Genomic DNA, 14255 nt, shown 5'->3' with positions numbered 1-14255 from the left:
CCCAAGCTTCTTGGTGACTTTGAGCAAAATGCTTTGCATATGAACAGCCTTCTAACATTAAAACAAACAAATACAAACTTTCCTGTGTGGAGTTGACTTATTTACTAGAGTTGGTCTTCCTTTTTCTACCCCATGCTTTGCCAGGCTCTGAGGGTACAAGGACAATGGACGAGGTCCTTGTCCTGGAGGAAGGTCCAGCCTATAGGAGTGACCAAATGACCTAATGTAAGGCTGTGTGACATGTTCACAGGCAGAGCAAAGAAAAGCCCTGGCTGGAGTATGAGCCTTTCTTCAAGAAATTTAAGTGATGGAAACACTTTCCCCATTACTGGGAAGGCTGTTGTGGGAGGAAGACAGCTTTTGGAAAACCATGACAGCATTAGTGCACCAACGGTCACGGAAGATGCTAGAGGACTAGCCATGGAGTGGAAAGATCTTGGGGAGGCACCATCCCCGTCCGACTCTCCAGTTTCTCTGTAGGTTGAAACTAGGGTCGATTTTCCTTGTTAGAAAGGGCAGGGCAGATGTAGCCTAGCAGCTCATAACAAAGGCCAAAGCTAAGTATGTATGGGCAAAGTGGGATGAGATACTGGTTTAGAGGTGTGAAACCTGGACAAGGCATTGGCTCCTCTCATATTAATCTAGCAAATTTTGGAGGACATTGTGTGCTATGCAATTGGATACAAAGATAGATAAAACACTGTTCCCCATCTTCTAGGAGTTTGTGGGATTTTGATTAGTAAAACTGGAAAATTTTAATATTTTGTCACCTATTGTAAGCAATCCAGGTAAGTAAACTATACATATTTTCCAGAGGTGGTAAGCACCACTGACTGAAGCAAACACTTGGTGACTGCATTGAGCTTGATAGGCAAACCATTTGATGTCACCATTCAAAAGAAACCACCTGTATTCTCTGATATTATATAAGGGTAATTGGACCACTTTGATTGAAAAAAATTAGGAGTATGAGATTTTCATCTGTGTCCTGTCCCTTCTGCTTGCTTTTGGGCACAGTTAACCCATGCTAATGCTTTACCCGGGGTAAATAGATGGTTAAAAGTGAAAGTGAATTTCTAGGATTTTTAGGGTAGTGAAACTACTCCCTATGATACTATAATTGTGGATACATTATAGGTTTTATAAATTTGTCTGGACCTGTAGAATATACCTAATGTAAATCTAACCAAAGTTTGGACTTTGGGTGATAATAACATGTCAGTGTAGGTTCCCTCAGTTGTAAGAAGTGTACCACTTTGGTGGGGGATGTTGATAATAGGGGAGGTTGTGCATGTGTGAGGAGCAGCAGCAGGCATATGAAGCTCTCGGTACCTTCTACTCAATCTTGCTGTGAACCTAAAACAGCTCTTAAAAATAAAATCTCATCAAAAGTTACACATTTTGCCCTGGCTGGTTGGCTCAGTGATAGAGTGTCAGCCTGGTATGCGGGAATCCTGGGTTTGATTCCTGGCCAGGACACACAGGAGAAGCACCCATCTGTTTCTCCACCTTTCCCCTCTCCTTCCTCTTTGTCTTTCTCTTTCCCTTCCGTAGCCAAGGCTCCATTGGAGCAAAGTTGGCTCAGGTGCTGAGGATGGCTCCATGGCCTCCACCTTAGGCTCTAGAATGGCTCTGGTTGCAATGGAGCAATGGCCCAGATGGGCAGAGCATCGCCCCCTGGTAGGCATGCCGGGTGGATCCCAGTTCAGCTAGTGGGAGTCTGTGTCTCGGTCTCCCTGCTTGTCATTTCTGAAAAAAAAAAAAAAGTTACACAGTTTAGTTAGATAAGTACTGGGGATGTAATCTACAATCTGATGACTGTGGTTAACACTGCTGTATAGGATACTTGAAAGTTGCTAAGAGAGTAGATCCAAAAATTATTATCATAGGAAAAACTTTTTTCTTTTTGTTTTTGTATCTGTGTGAGATGATGGGTATTAACCGAACTTTTGTGGGAACATTTCACAATATATGTAGCTCAATTCATTATGCTATACACCTTAAAGTTATACAGTACTGTATGTCAATTGTATCTCAACACTGAAAGACAAAAGTCATCAAAAAAGCAAAACTAAACTAAAACCAAGCATAACCTTATTTAGTTTTAGACACAGATCTAGTAATACAAGTAATAGCATAGGCACTTGTGATTCAGGAAAAACCCCGAAAAGAAAGTGTATGTTGTATTTCCTGAGTCTCTTAAAGTGTGTCACTGGGGAACTTGGGAATCTGATAAGCCAACTGAAGAGGAAGAGCAGAGTCTGGTGGTCCATCAACACTGACAGCTGAAAGTTTGCATGAGTATACTACACTGTCAAGAGATACATGGTTTAACTTAGTTGGGATTTTTGCTCCTTTCAAGTTCCTGTTAAAGGTTGTTTCCGATGTATGGATGTGTGATTTGGGGGTAAGGGTGATGGGGATAGTTTTTACAACAATAAAGAAATGTTGAAGGGTATAAACTTTCCATTATGAGGTAAATAAGTTCTGGGGGTCTGATGTACAGCATGGTGACTGGTTAATAATACTGTTGTCTACTCGAAATTTGCTACTAGAGTAGACATTAAGTATTCTCACCGTGCGCGCGTGCGCGCGTGCGGCGCGCGCACACACACACACACACACACACACACACAAGTAACTATGAGAGGACAGATCTGTGAACTTGATTGCAGTAGTCATGTCAAAAAAGTATACATATGTCAAGGTTTTATGTTGTGTACTTTAAATATATAACGTTTTGTTGGTTAGTCATACCTCAATAAAGCTGCAAACCCCTCACCTGTTGTCAAAGGACTGCTTGTGTTCTGCCTGTTTACTTATATATTAACATGGTACCATTGACCTCAAAGATAAAATTGAGTTAAAAAGGAAACAGGGAAAGCTGACCCTGAAGGTTTTGTTCTTAAGGATTGGTTAGCAATGCTTCTGGTGGTTGAGAGTATACTGAGGAATTTGATACCAGGAAACCTGTGTTCTGGGATTGAGTGTCCAGGTGGTTTTTATTCTATCTTGAAGTAGGTCTCTAAAATAGAGCATCCAAAACTTTAATTGTGCCATATAGCAAGTGTGGAATCACTTGAAGATCTTCTAGAAATGCAGATTCTGATTAAACAGGTCTGGGGTAGGGTCTGAAGTTCAGCATTTCTAACAAGTTCCCTGGTGTCTTAGTTCAGGTTGCCATTAAAAATACCACAGACTTGGTGGCTTAAACAATAAACATATTTTATCACAGTTTTTAAGGCTGAAAGTCTGAGATCAGGGTGCTAGCATGATCGGGTACTGGTGAGAACCCTCTTCCTGGCTTGCAGACGACAGCCTTCTTACTGTACCATCACATGACAGAGGGAGAAAGAGTTCTTATCTCTTTTCTTCCTCTTATAAGAGGGCTCCATCCTCATGACCTCATCTAACCCTAATTACTTCTCAAAGGCCCCAACTGCAAAACCATCACATGGTGAATTAGGGCTGAGCTGCTGCTGCTTCTGTTCTCTGAATAGCCAGGTCAGGAAAGAATCTTTGTGTTCCTCTGACAGTTTGAGGAACCCAAACACGCCTTACTTAATGTTAAGAAAACTGATCTAAGAGATCAAAATTGTTAAGAGATATAAATTTCATGAATGTAGTAAATAGCTTGGTAAAATCATCGCTGCTCATGTTACAGGATTGTATCATCTGTATCAACTTGTCATTTATGAAACTCTTACATATGTTGTGAGATGGTCCTATGCGTAGAATTTTTGCAAAAGCAGGTCAGTGGGCCTCTTAACTGATCCAATGAGACATTTATAGTAACACTAAAAAAGGGCCAAACTGGTGAAACTTCATCACCAGCCACAGATATTAAAGGAGTCACAATATAAATTACTTTTGGCCATAAATTCTTGACAACATGATCAAAAGAACAGGAAATTCAGGAGTTTTACTAAGAGAGTTTCAGATAAGATGGCTTACTGTACTTTAATACTTAATTGCTATGGATATAGAATGAAAGTAAATGATCATATGTCAATAATTTAGAAATACCATTTCAAGTTTGCCAAGGTTGTTGTTTTCACTATATAATCTTCAGTATTATAATGATCATGTTGTTAATGTTTCTGAAAGCTCCCTTATCTGTGTCCAGTATTTTCCACTCCTTTACTCATTCAACAAATATTTGTTGAGCAGTTTCGATGTGCCAGAAACTATACTAGGTGTTGGTGATATGACAAGTAATATTGATGCAGTCATTGTTCACAGATAGTGATCAAATACTGTCAAATGTGATGAATTTAATGAAGGAGAATGGGGGCTGTTCTGACCAGGTGGTGGCACAGTGGATAGAGCGTTGGACTGGGATGTGGAGGACCCAGGTTTGAGAAACCGAGGTCACCAGCTTGAGCGCGGGTTCATCTGGCTTCAGCAAAAAAAGCTCACCAGCTTGGACCCAAGGTCTCTGGCTTGAGCAAGGGGTTACTAGGTCTGCTGAAGGCCCACGGTCAAGGCACATATGAGAAAGCAATCAATGAACAACTAAGATGTCGCAATGAAAAACTGATGATTGATGCTTCTCATCTCTCTTCGTTCCTGTCTGTCTGTCCCTATCTATCCCTCTCTCTGACTCTCTCTCTCTGTCCCTGTTAAAAAAAAAGGAGTATGGGGGCTATGGGGACTTTATAATATATGTGAATCTAACTGAGAGGGGCCTTTATGGAAAGTTTTCTTGAAAAAATGTCATTTTAGCTCCACGAAAAAGTTCTGCTTGAAAGGGTAAGGCACAAAACCTTTTTGATCAGGAAGAGCCTCCTCTCTCTTCAAACAGTAAACTAAGTAATTGCAAAGAAGTGTGTGTCAAAGCAGTGGGCCGCATGTTGCCTGCAGGCTCCATCTTGGGTCCTTCCGGATGTGACCACGGAGTTGCTGTCCCCAGGCCAGACTGGGGCAGCCGGGCTGGCACCACATGAAGAGCTTTCTTAGGGATGGTGAAGTTGGAAAAAGGCTCCTTTAACCCGCCTCCGGGATGAACCCCCTGCCAGAAGACATACAGAATGCTCTCAGAGGGAGCCAGAGCTCTCAATGCTTCTTTGCGGGACGTCCATTCCATCAACCCTACACAGCTCATGGCTGTGATCTAGTCCTCTGAAGGAAGGGAAAAGAAAGGCATATCTGATCTCAGAAGGATTTTTTGTTTATCACCTTTGACTTCTTATTTGTAACATACTGTGGAGAATATAGTTAAATGTGAATGGAGATATTGAAAACACGAGGTGGTGCAGTATGACTTCTATTATTTTGATATATTTCAAAGTATTAACATTTGCCTATGCTGTGTACAGACTGCTCCACTGTTAGGTAATAGCATGATGACAGCAGTGACCAGGGACTTTTTACTAGCAAAAATGATCCTCTCACAGCTTTTCTGTCAAAGGGCTTTTGGATATGTGCTGTCCTTCATTTCATACATCCTTGCTTGGATCCAGATATGGTTCCTGGATTTCAAAGTGTTACCTTAAGGGGCAGAAAAAGAAAGCAGACCGCCAATAGTTCAGGATGCTTTGGAGAGGGCAGTTCTTATACAGTACTTGGTCTTTGTGATGATCAGTTGTATTCTCTTCCTGATGCAGCAGAATCTGAAGAAGCTGAAGAAAAGGCAATGAAAAACCACTTTTAGAACTACGAATACTACTTTTGTTAAAAGTAAATCTTTGAAAATGAAAGTGTAACAAGATACTGAAATACGGAGCATTATTTTTTGAGTGAATTCAAAGTAAAATTCAAAGAATATGAGTGTGAATACGTACCAGGTTTGTCCTATTTATATGAATTTATCAGTCACTTTTTTTTTGACAGGGAGAGAGGGACAGATAGGGACAGACAGACAAGAAAGGAAGCCCAAGGTCACTAGCTTGAGCCCAAAGGTTGCTGACTTGAAGCTCAAGGTCGCTGGCTTGAGCCCAAGGTTGCTGGCTTGAGCAAGGGGTCACTCGCTCTGTGGTAGTTCTCTGGTCAAGGCACATATGAGAAAGCAATCAATGAACAACTAAGGCATCGCAATGAAGACTTCTCATCTCTTTCCCTTCCTGTCTATCTGTCCCTCTCTCTGTCTCTGTCACAAATGAATAAATAAAAGTTCTCATCCCAAGGAAGAAAGCAATTTTGTAAATATGAATGATTATGGATGCTAACTAGACTTATAGTGATCATTTCATAATACATACAAATATCAAATTATGCTGTAAACCTGAAACTAATATAATGTTATATATTATATCTCTTAGTTTTTAATTATTAAATTTTATTTAGAAAATTAACAGGATAACATTGATCAATGAGAGTACATGGGTTTCAGGTAAACATTTCTATAGGATTTGAACTGTTGATTATGTTGTATACCCATCACCCAAAGTCAAATCATTTTCCATCACCTTATATTTATCCCTCTTTACACCCCTCTTTACATCCTCCCCACACCTTTTTCCCCTCGTCCACAGCCCCTATCCCCTGGTAATCATTTCACTTTTATCTATGTTCATGAGTCTCAGTTTTATATCCCACCTATGTGTGATATCATACAGTTCTTAGCTTTTTCTGATTTACTTATTTCACTCAGCATAATGTTCTCAAGGTCCATCATACCTTCACAAATGATACTATATCACCATTTCTTATGGCAGAGTAGTATTCCATTGTATATACAGTATCTGGTGCATCTTTTATCCAATCCTCTATCTATTTTGTTTAGGATTTTTGCATATGTATTCATTAGAGATATTGGTGTGTAGTTTTCTTTTTTTGTGCTGTCTGTTCTAGGTTTTGGTATGAGGGTTATGTTGGCCTCATAAAATGTGTTGGGAAGTATTGCTTATTCTATTTTTTGGAAGACTTTGAGAAGGATAGGTACCAAATCTTCTTTGAATGTTTGGTAGAATTCACTAGTGCAGCCATCTGGTCCTGGACTTTTACTTTTGGGAGGTGTTTGATAGTTGTTTCTATTTCCTCCCTGCTTATAGGTCTATTTAGGTTTTCCATTCTTTGTGACTCAGTCTGGGAAGACTGTATAGTTCTAGGAATTTATGCATTTCCTCTAGGTTGTTGAATTTGGTGGCATATAATCTTTCATAATATTCTACTATCATCATCTGTATATCGATGATGTCTGTGGTAATTTCTCCGCTTTCATTTTGGATTTTGTTTATATGAGTCCTTCCTCTTTTTTTTTTTTTTTTTTTTTTTTTTTTTGTGAGTCTTTTTATTGATCTTTTCAAAGAACCAGCTCTTTGTTGTATTAATTTTGGCTAGTTTTTTTGTTCTCTATTTTATTTAGTTCTGCTCGAGTTTTTACTATTTCCTTTATTCTGCTTACTTTCTGTTGCCTTTGTTCTTCTTTTTCTAGTTCCTTAAGGTGTGATGTTAGGTTGTTTATTTGGGATTTCCCTTGTTTCTTGATATAAACCTGTAATGATATAAACTTTCCTCTTATTACTGCTTTCACTGCATCCCAGAAATTTTGATATGTCGTGTTGTCATTTTTGTTTGTATATATCTTTTGATTTCTGTTTTTATTTATTCTTATATGCAGTTATTTTTTAGAAGAATGTTTAATTTCCACAATTTTGTGGGTTACTTTACTTCATTTTTACAGTTAAAATTTAATTTTATAGCTTTATGGTCAGAGAATATGCTTGTTATAATTGTAATCTTCCTGAATTTGTTGATGTTAGTTTTTGGTCCAACATATAGTCTATCCTTCAGAATATTCTATGCACACTGGAGAAGGATGTTTAATCTGATGTTTTGGGATGAAATGTCCTATAAATGTCTATTATGTCCATGTGGTCCAGAGTGTCAATTAAGGCTGATATGTTTTTATTGACTTTCTGTTTGAATGCTTTTTCTAGAGCCATCAGTGGTTGTTAAATCTCCAAGTATGATTTTGTTTTTGTCTGCTTCTATTTTTTGAACAGTTAGTAGATGTCTTATATATTTAGGCGCTCCCTGGTTTGGTGCATATATATTAAGAAGTGTTATGTCTTCTTGATTCAATGTCCACTTTATCAATATAAAATATCCATCTTTGTCTCTTGTTACCTTTGTTGTCTTAAAGTCAGCATTGTCAGATATAAGTATGGCTACACCTGCTTTTCTTTGGGTATTATTTGCTTGGAGAACTGTTTTTCAACCTTTCACTTTGAACCTACTTTTGTCCTTGCAGCTTAGATGTGTCTTTTGAAGACAGCAAATGGTTGGGTTTTGCTTTTTGATCCAATCTGCTACTCTGTGCCTCTTTATTGATGAGTTCAGTCTATTTACATTTAGGGTAATTATGGACAGTTGAGAATTTTCTATAGCCATTTTATGGTAGCTCTGTGTTTTGTTTGGTTCTTCTCTTTTGTTTTTGTTAGTTGTTTTTGTTTGGTGGTAGTCCATACTTCTTTCCACTGTTTCTTCTTTTTTTAAGCTGGATGTTTCAGTGGTGGCTTTTTTGTGGGTTACCATTAGGCTATTAAGAGAAAATATGTTACCTGTACAAGAGTTTTTTGTCTTTTTATTTTAACAGCCAGAGAGAGGGATAGATAGGGACAGACAGACAGAAACAGAGAGAGATGAGAAGCATCAATCATCAGTTTTTCGTTGTGACACCTTAGTTGTTCATTGATTGCTTTCTCATATGTGCCTTGACCAGGGGCTATAGCCGACCTAGTAACCCCTTGCTCAAGCCAGCGACCTTGGGTCCTCTGCATCCCTCAAGCTGGCAACCTCGGGGTCTCGAACCTGAGTCCTCTGCATCTCAGTTCGACGCTCTATCCACTGCGCCACCGCCTGGTCAAGCGAGTTTTTTGTCTAATGAGTGCTTCTGCACTCCATCCTCCTTTGCTACTGACACGAACTTTATTCTTTTCCCTTTTATGTTACTGTTGTCTCAGACTACCCTTGTTTTTATTATGACCGGTTGGAGACTTTACTTGTAATTTTGATTTGTTTTGTTCTTTGTGTCTGGTTGAATAACTGCCTTGAGTATTTCCAGCATGGGGGTTTTCTGGTGACAAATTCTCTCAGCTTCTGTATGTCTGTAAAAGTTTTTATTTCTCTTTTATATTTGAAGGATAACTTTGATGGATATAGCACTTTTGGCTGGTAATCCCTTTCTTTCAGTACTTTGAATGTTAGGGGTCACTTCTTCTGGCTTGTAGAGTTTCTACTGAGAATTCTGATGATAACCTAATGGGCCTTCCTTTATATGTTATGTTCTTTTCCATAGCTACCTTGAGGATTATTTTTTTGTCATTGATTTTTGACAGTTTTATTACAATGTGCCTTGTAGTAGGTCTGTTTGAATTGAGGTAACTCAGTGTTCTGTTTGCTTTTTGCATTTGGGGCTCTAACTCTTTCCATAGGCTTGTGAAATTCTCATCAATTATTTGTTTGAATAGGCTCTTCATTTCTTTCCTCTTCTCTTCTTCTTCTAATATACCCATTATTCTTATATTGCTTTTTCTGATGGAGTCAGACAATTCTTTTAGAGCTTGCTCAGGTTTTTTAATGTGTGAGTCTCTCTCCTCTTCTCTCTGTAGTATCTCTAGTTGCCTATCTTTGATGTCACTGATTCTTTCCTCTATCTGACTTGTTCTATTAGTTAAACTCACTATCTCAATCTTCAATTCATGTATTGAGTTCTTCTCTTTGTTTTTCAAATTTCAATCTCCTTGGTGAAGTGTTTGTTTTATTCATTAATTTATTTTATGAGCTAATTAAGTTGCCTATTGGTGTCTTGCATCTCGTTGAGTATTTTCACAACTTTAGTTTTGAATTCTCTATCATTTAACTCCAAAGTTTTAATGTAATAGAGATTTATTTCTGGAAATTTTCTAATTTTCTTTCTGAACTACGTTTCTGTATTTTGTAGCCATGGTATTTGACTTATTCTTCCTTGATGGCAATTGTGAGAGTAATGTTAGGAACTCTTAACAAAAAAACCCTACAAAATTGTCAGTAACTTCCAGCCCTATCCCAGCCATGTCTGATCTAACCTTGCCCAGCCTGCTGGGACTAGCCACTGAAGACTGAAAGTACCCAGGGCCATTGGCCCCATCTCACATCACCATGGAGGAGCCTAGCCTAGGGTAACCATTCAAGTATCAGGGTTGAAAAATTAAACAGAAAGAAAATATGGTAGTCAAAATGCCATCGTTTTTTAAGGACAAGATGGCGATGGAGTAGGTGGACGAACCAACTTCCACTTCCCAGAACCAAAGTGGATTACAACTGAATTTTAAGAACCATGATCTGAAAAAACCAAACCAACTTTGGACTAAACTAAGAAGACTCTTCAACCAAGGAACACTGAAGAAACCACACTGAGACTGGTAGGAAAAGTGGAAATGCGAAGAGGGCTGCCCAGCTCCCTGGAGTAAACAGCAGCCCGAAGAGATTTGTGTGGCGGGAGTGAGTTTAGCAGAGAGGGCAGGGTCCTGAGCCCCAGGAACAAAGCACCAGCCTGTAGCCCCAGAGCCTAGCAGAGGCATATGGATAGTATTTAGCTGGAAACAAGTCAGGATACTGTTTGTGAGAAAGAGACTGATTTCTCAGACCCAGGATTCTTCTTAAAGGGACTGCGCTGAAAACCTCTCTCACAACCACTCACCCGGGGCTCCGGGGAATGGGGAGAGAGGAGAGGACCGAAGCAGCAGGAAGAGAGTGTAATCTAGGAAGCACAGGAAGAAACACTTTGAGGGACAGCCACCCTAAACCCTGTGCTGAGTCACTCCCCAAATCCGAAGTGAATATTCCGCCTGGAAACAGTAATTCCAGCAAAGGGAAGCAGGACACCAGCCAAATAAGGTCTCCCGCGGTACTTAGAGCAGAGTTGCTTAGAAGGAGGGAGCTTTCTGAACTACAGTATTGAGTGTTAGGGTCTGAGCTGCAGTGCCCCCACCCACACAGCTGAGGGCTTGCCCAAGGGCAGGCGGCTGCGGGACGCAGAAGTGTGGTTCCATTGGCAAGGGCAGAAGCCAGCTGGCCACAACTGAAGCCCAGGTGTGAGCTCAGTCTTGCCCAGCTGGGGTGGAGGGGACACACAAAAGTGATCAAGCCCAGCTGTGGGCTGCCTGCAATCCAGCCTGTGGGGGAAGGGCAGGAGCCCTGGAAGAGGCAGAGACCCGCCCTTGAGCAAGGGCACAGGGGCGTGCCTCGCCCAGCCCACGGGAACTAAGGCTTGCCTGATGCAGGTGCCGGCTCATCCTGCGGGGGTGGAGCAAAAGCCCAGAACAGGTGGAGTCCTGTGACTGAGCAAGGGCATGCAGCCCCGCGTGGCCTGTAGAGCCAAGGTTTGCAGCTGTCCCTTGAGTGGGCTCCTCCTGCAGGGGCGGAGCAAAAGCCCAGAATCTGGTGAAGACCCATAGCTGTGCAAAGGTACTCACCCCTGCCCTCAGGGCCAAGGCTTGTGGCCAGACGCAGTGTCCATAATCCCACCCGTGGGGACGAGGCAAAGGCTGAGGCCACTGAGGCTTGTACACCCAAGCAGGTGATCACAGCCCCTCCTGTAAAGGAGAGGCGGAAACCAAAGCAACAGCCCCAGTGGGCTGGCACCAGCAACCCCCATACCCGAACGCCCTAGGTAGCAGCAGCAGAGGGGTGGCGGGGCTGCAGACAGACCACACCTAGGGAACACAGAGGCCACACCCACTGGACCCCAGTGGCCAAAACCTTTTACACAGACAAAATGGGAAGGCAGAGAAATGCAACACAAATGAATCAAGAGAAATCCCCAGAAAGGGACCTGAATGAGTCAGATATAACCAAATTACCAGATGCAGAGTTTAAAGTAACGATTGTTAGGATGCTCAAAGATCTTAGAACAACAATAGATGGTCATTATGAACACCTAAATAAAGAGATAGCAAATATAAAAAAGGACATTGAAATAATAAAAAAGAATCAGGCAGAAATGACAAATACAATATCAGAAAAACACAATGGAAGGAATTAAAAGCAGGATGGATGAAGCTGAGAATCAAATCAGTGAGTTAGAGGACAAGATAAATGAAGGCATGGAAGCAGAGCAGAAAAAAAAAAAGACTGAAAAAGTCTGAGGAACTCTAAGAGAGCTCTGTGACAACATGAAGAGAAATAACATCTGCATTATAGGGGTTCCTGAAGAAAAAGAGAAAGAACAAGGGATAGAGACTTTGTTTAAACATATCATAGCTGAAAACTTCCCTAAATTAAGGCAGGAAACCATCTCACAAGTTCAAGAAGCAGAGAACTCCATTAAAGAGAAACCCAAAGAAATCTACACCAAGACACATCATAATTAAAATACCAAAGCTAAGTGATAAGGGAAAAATATTAAAAACTGCTAGAGAAAAAAAGGCTATCACCTACAAAGGAGCCCCATAAAGATGACGTTCAACTTCTCAAGAGAAACACTTGAGGCCAGAAGGGAATGGCAAGAAATAATCAAAGTAATGCAGAACAAGAGCCTACAACCAAGACTACTTTATCCAGCAAGGTTATCATTTGAAATCGAAGGCGAAATAAAAGGCTTTCCAGACAAAAAAAACCTCAAGGAATTCACTACAACAAAACCAATGCTGCAAGAAATGCTAAGGGGCCTGTTGTAAACAGATCAAAAGGGAAAAAGAATATAGCAAAAGAGGAATACAGATTTAGAGAATAAAATGGCAATAAACAACTACATATCAATAATAACCTTAAATGTAAGTGGATTAAATGATTTGATCAAAAGACATAGGGTAGCTGCATGGATAAGAAAACAGGACCCATATGTATGCTGTCTATAAGAGACACATTTTAAAACAAAAGATGTACATAGACTGAAAATAAAAGGATGGAAAAAAATATTTCACGCAAATGGAAATGAAAAAGAAGCTGGAGTAGCAATACTTATATCAGACAAAATGGACTTTAAAACAAAGGATATAGTAAGAGATAAAGAAGGCCACTACATAATGATAAAGGGAGCAATCCAACAGGAAGATATAACTATTATAAATATCTATGCACCTAATATAGGAGCACCTAAATATATAAAGCAGACTTTGATGGATATAAAGGATGAGATCAACAGCAATACTATAATAGTAGGGGATTTCAATACCCTACTAACATCACTAGATAGATCCTCAAGAAAGAAAATTAACAAAGAAACAGCAGACTTAAAGGACACACTAGATCAACTCAATTTAATAGATATCTTCAGAACCTTTCACCCCAAAGCAGCAGAATATACATTCTTTTCAAGTGCTCATGGTACATTCTCTAGGATAGACCACATGTTAGGGCACAAAAGTGCTCTCAACAAATTTAAGAAGATTGAAATCATATTGAGCACTTTCTCTGATCACAATGGCATTAAACTAGAAGTCAACCACAACAGAAAAACTAAAAAATACTCAAACACTTGGAAACTAAATAGCATGTTATTAAATAACGAATGGGTAAACAATGAGATCAAAGAAGAAATTCAAAAATTCCTAGAAACGAATGATAATTAGCATACATCAACTAAAAATTTATGGGACACAGGAAAAGTAGTCCTGAGAGGGAAGTTCATAGCATTACAGGCATATCTCAAGAAGCTAGAAAAAGCTCAAATAAACAACCTGACCCTGCATCTAAAAGACCTAGAAAAAGAACAGCAAGTAAAGCCCAGAGCTAGTAGAAGGAAGGAAATAATAAAGATCAGAGCAGAAATAAATGAAATAGAAGCTAAAGAAACAATACAGAAGATCAATGAATCCAGGAGCTGGTTCTTTGAAAAGGTAAACAAGATCAATGAACCTTTAACCAGACTCATAAAGAAAAAAGAGAGAGGACTCAAATAAATAAAATTAGAAACAAGAGTGGAGAAATAACAACTGACCACAAACAGAATACAAAATATTGAGAAAATACAATGAAGAACTGTATAGCCAAAAAACTAGACAAGCCTAGATGAAATGGACAAAGTCCTTGCAATGTACAATCTTCCAAAATTAATCTGGAAGAATCAAGAAAACCTAAACAGACCGATTAAACAAATGAGATTGAAACATGTTATCAAAAAACTCCCCAAAAAAGAAAAGTCCTGGGCCTGATGGCTTTACAAGTGAATTCTACCAAATATTCAAAGAAGAACTAACTCCTATCCTTCTGAAGCTATTTCAAAAAATTCAAGAGGAAGGAAGACTTCCAAGCTTCTTTTATGAGATGAGCATAATTCTGATTCCAAAACCAGGCAAAGACAATGCAAAGAAAGAAAATTGTAGGCCAAT

At 39.7% G+C, this 14255-nt stretch overlaps 1 pseudogene; it reads left to right on the top strand.

The window, feature by feature from the left end:
* The first annotated feature begins 5002 nt into the window (after positions 1–5002).
* LOC136392038 (STARD3 N-terminal-like protein pseudogene) lies at positions 5003–5691 on the top strand (annotated as a pseudogene).
* The last annotated feature ends 8564 nt before the right edge of the window (positions 5692–14255 follow it).

This window comes from Saccopteryx leptura, chromosome 2 (assembly GCF_036850995.1).
Source record: "Saccopteryx leptura isolate mSacLep1 chromosome 2, mSacLep1_pri_phased_curated, whole genome shotgun sequence".
Classification (NCBI taxonomy): Eukaryota; Metazoa; Chordata; class Mammalia; order Chiroptera; family Emballonuridae; genus Saccopteryx; species Saccopteryx leptura.
The sequence above is the reverse complement of the archived record's forward strand: the minus strand, read 5'-3'. Positions and strand labels throughout refer to the sequence as shown.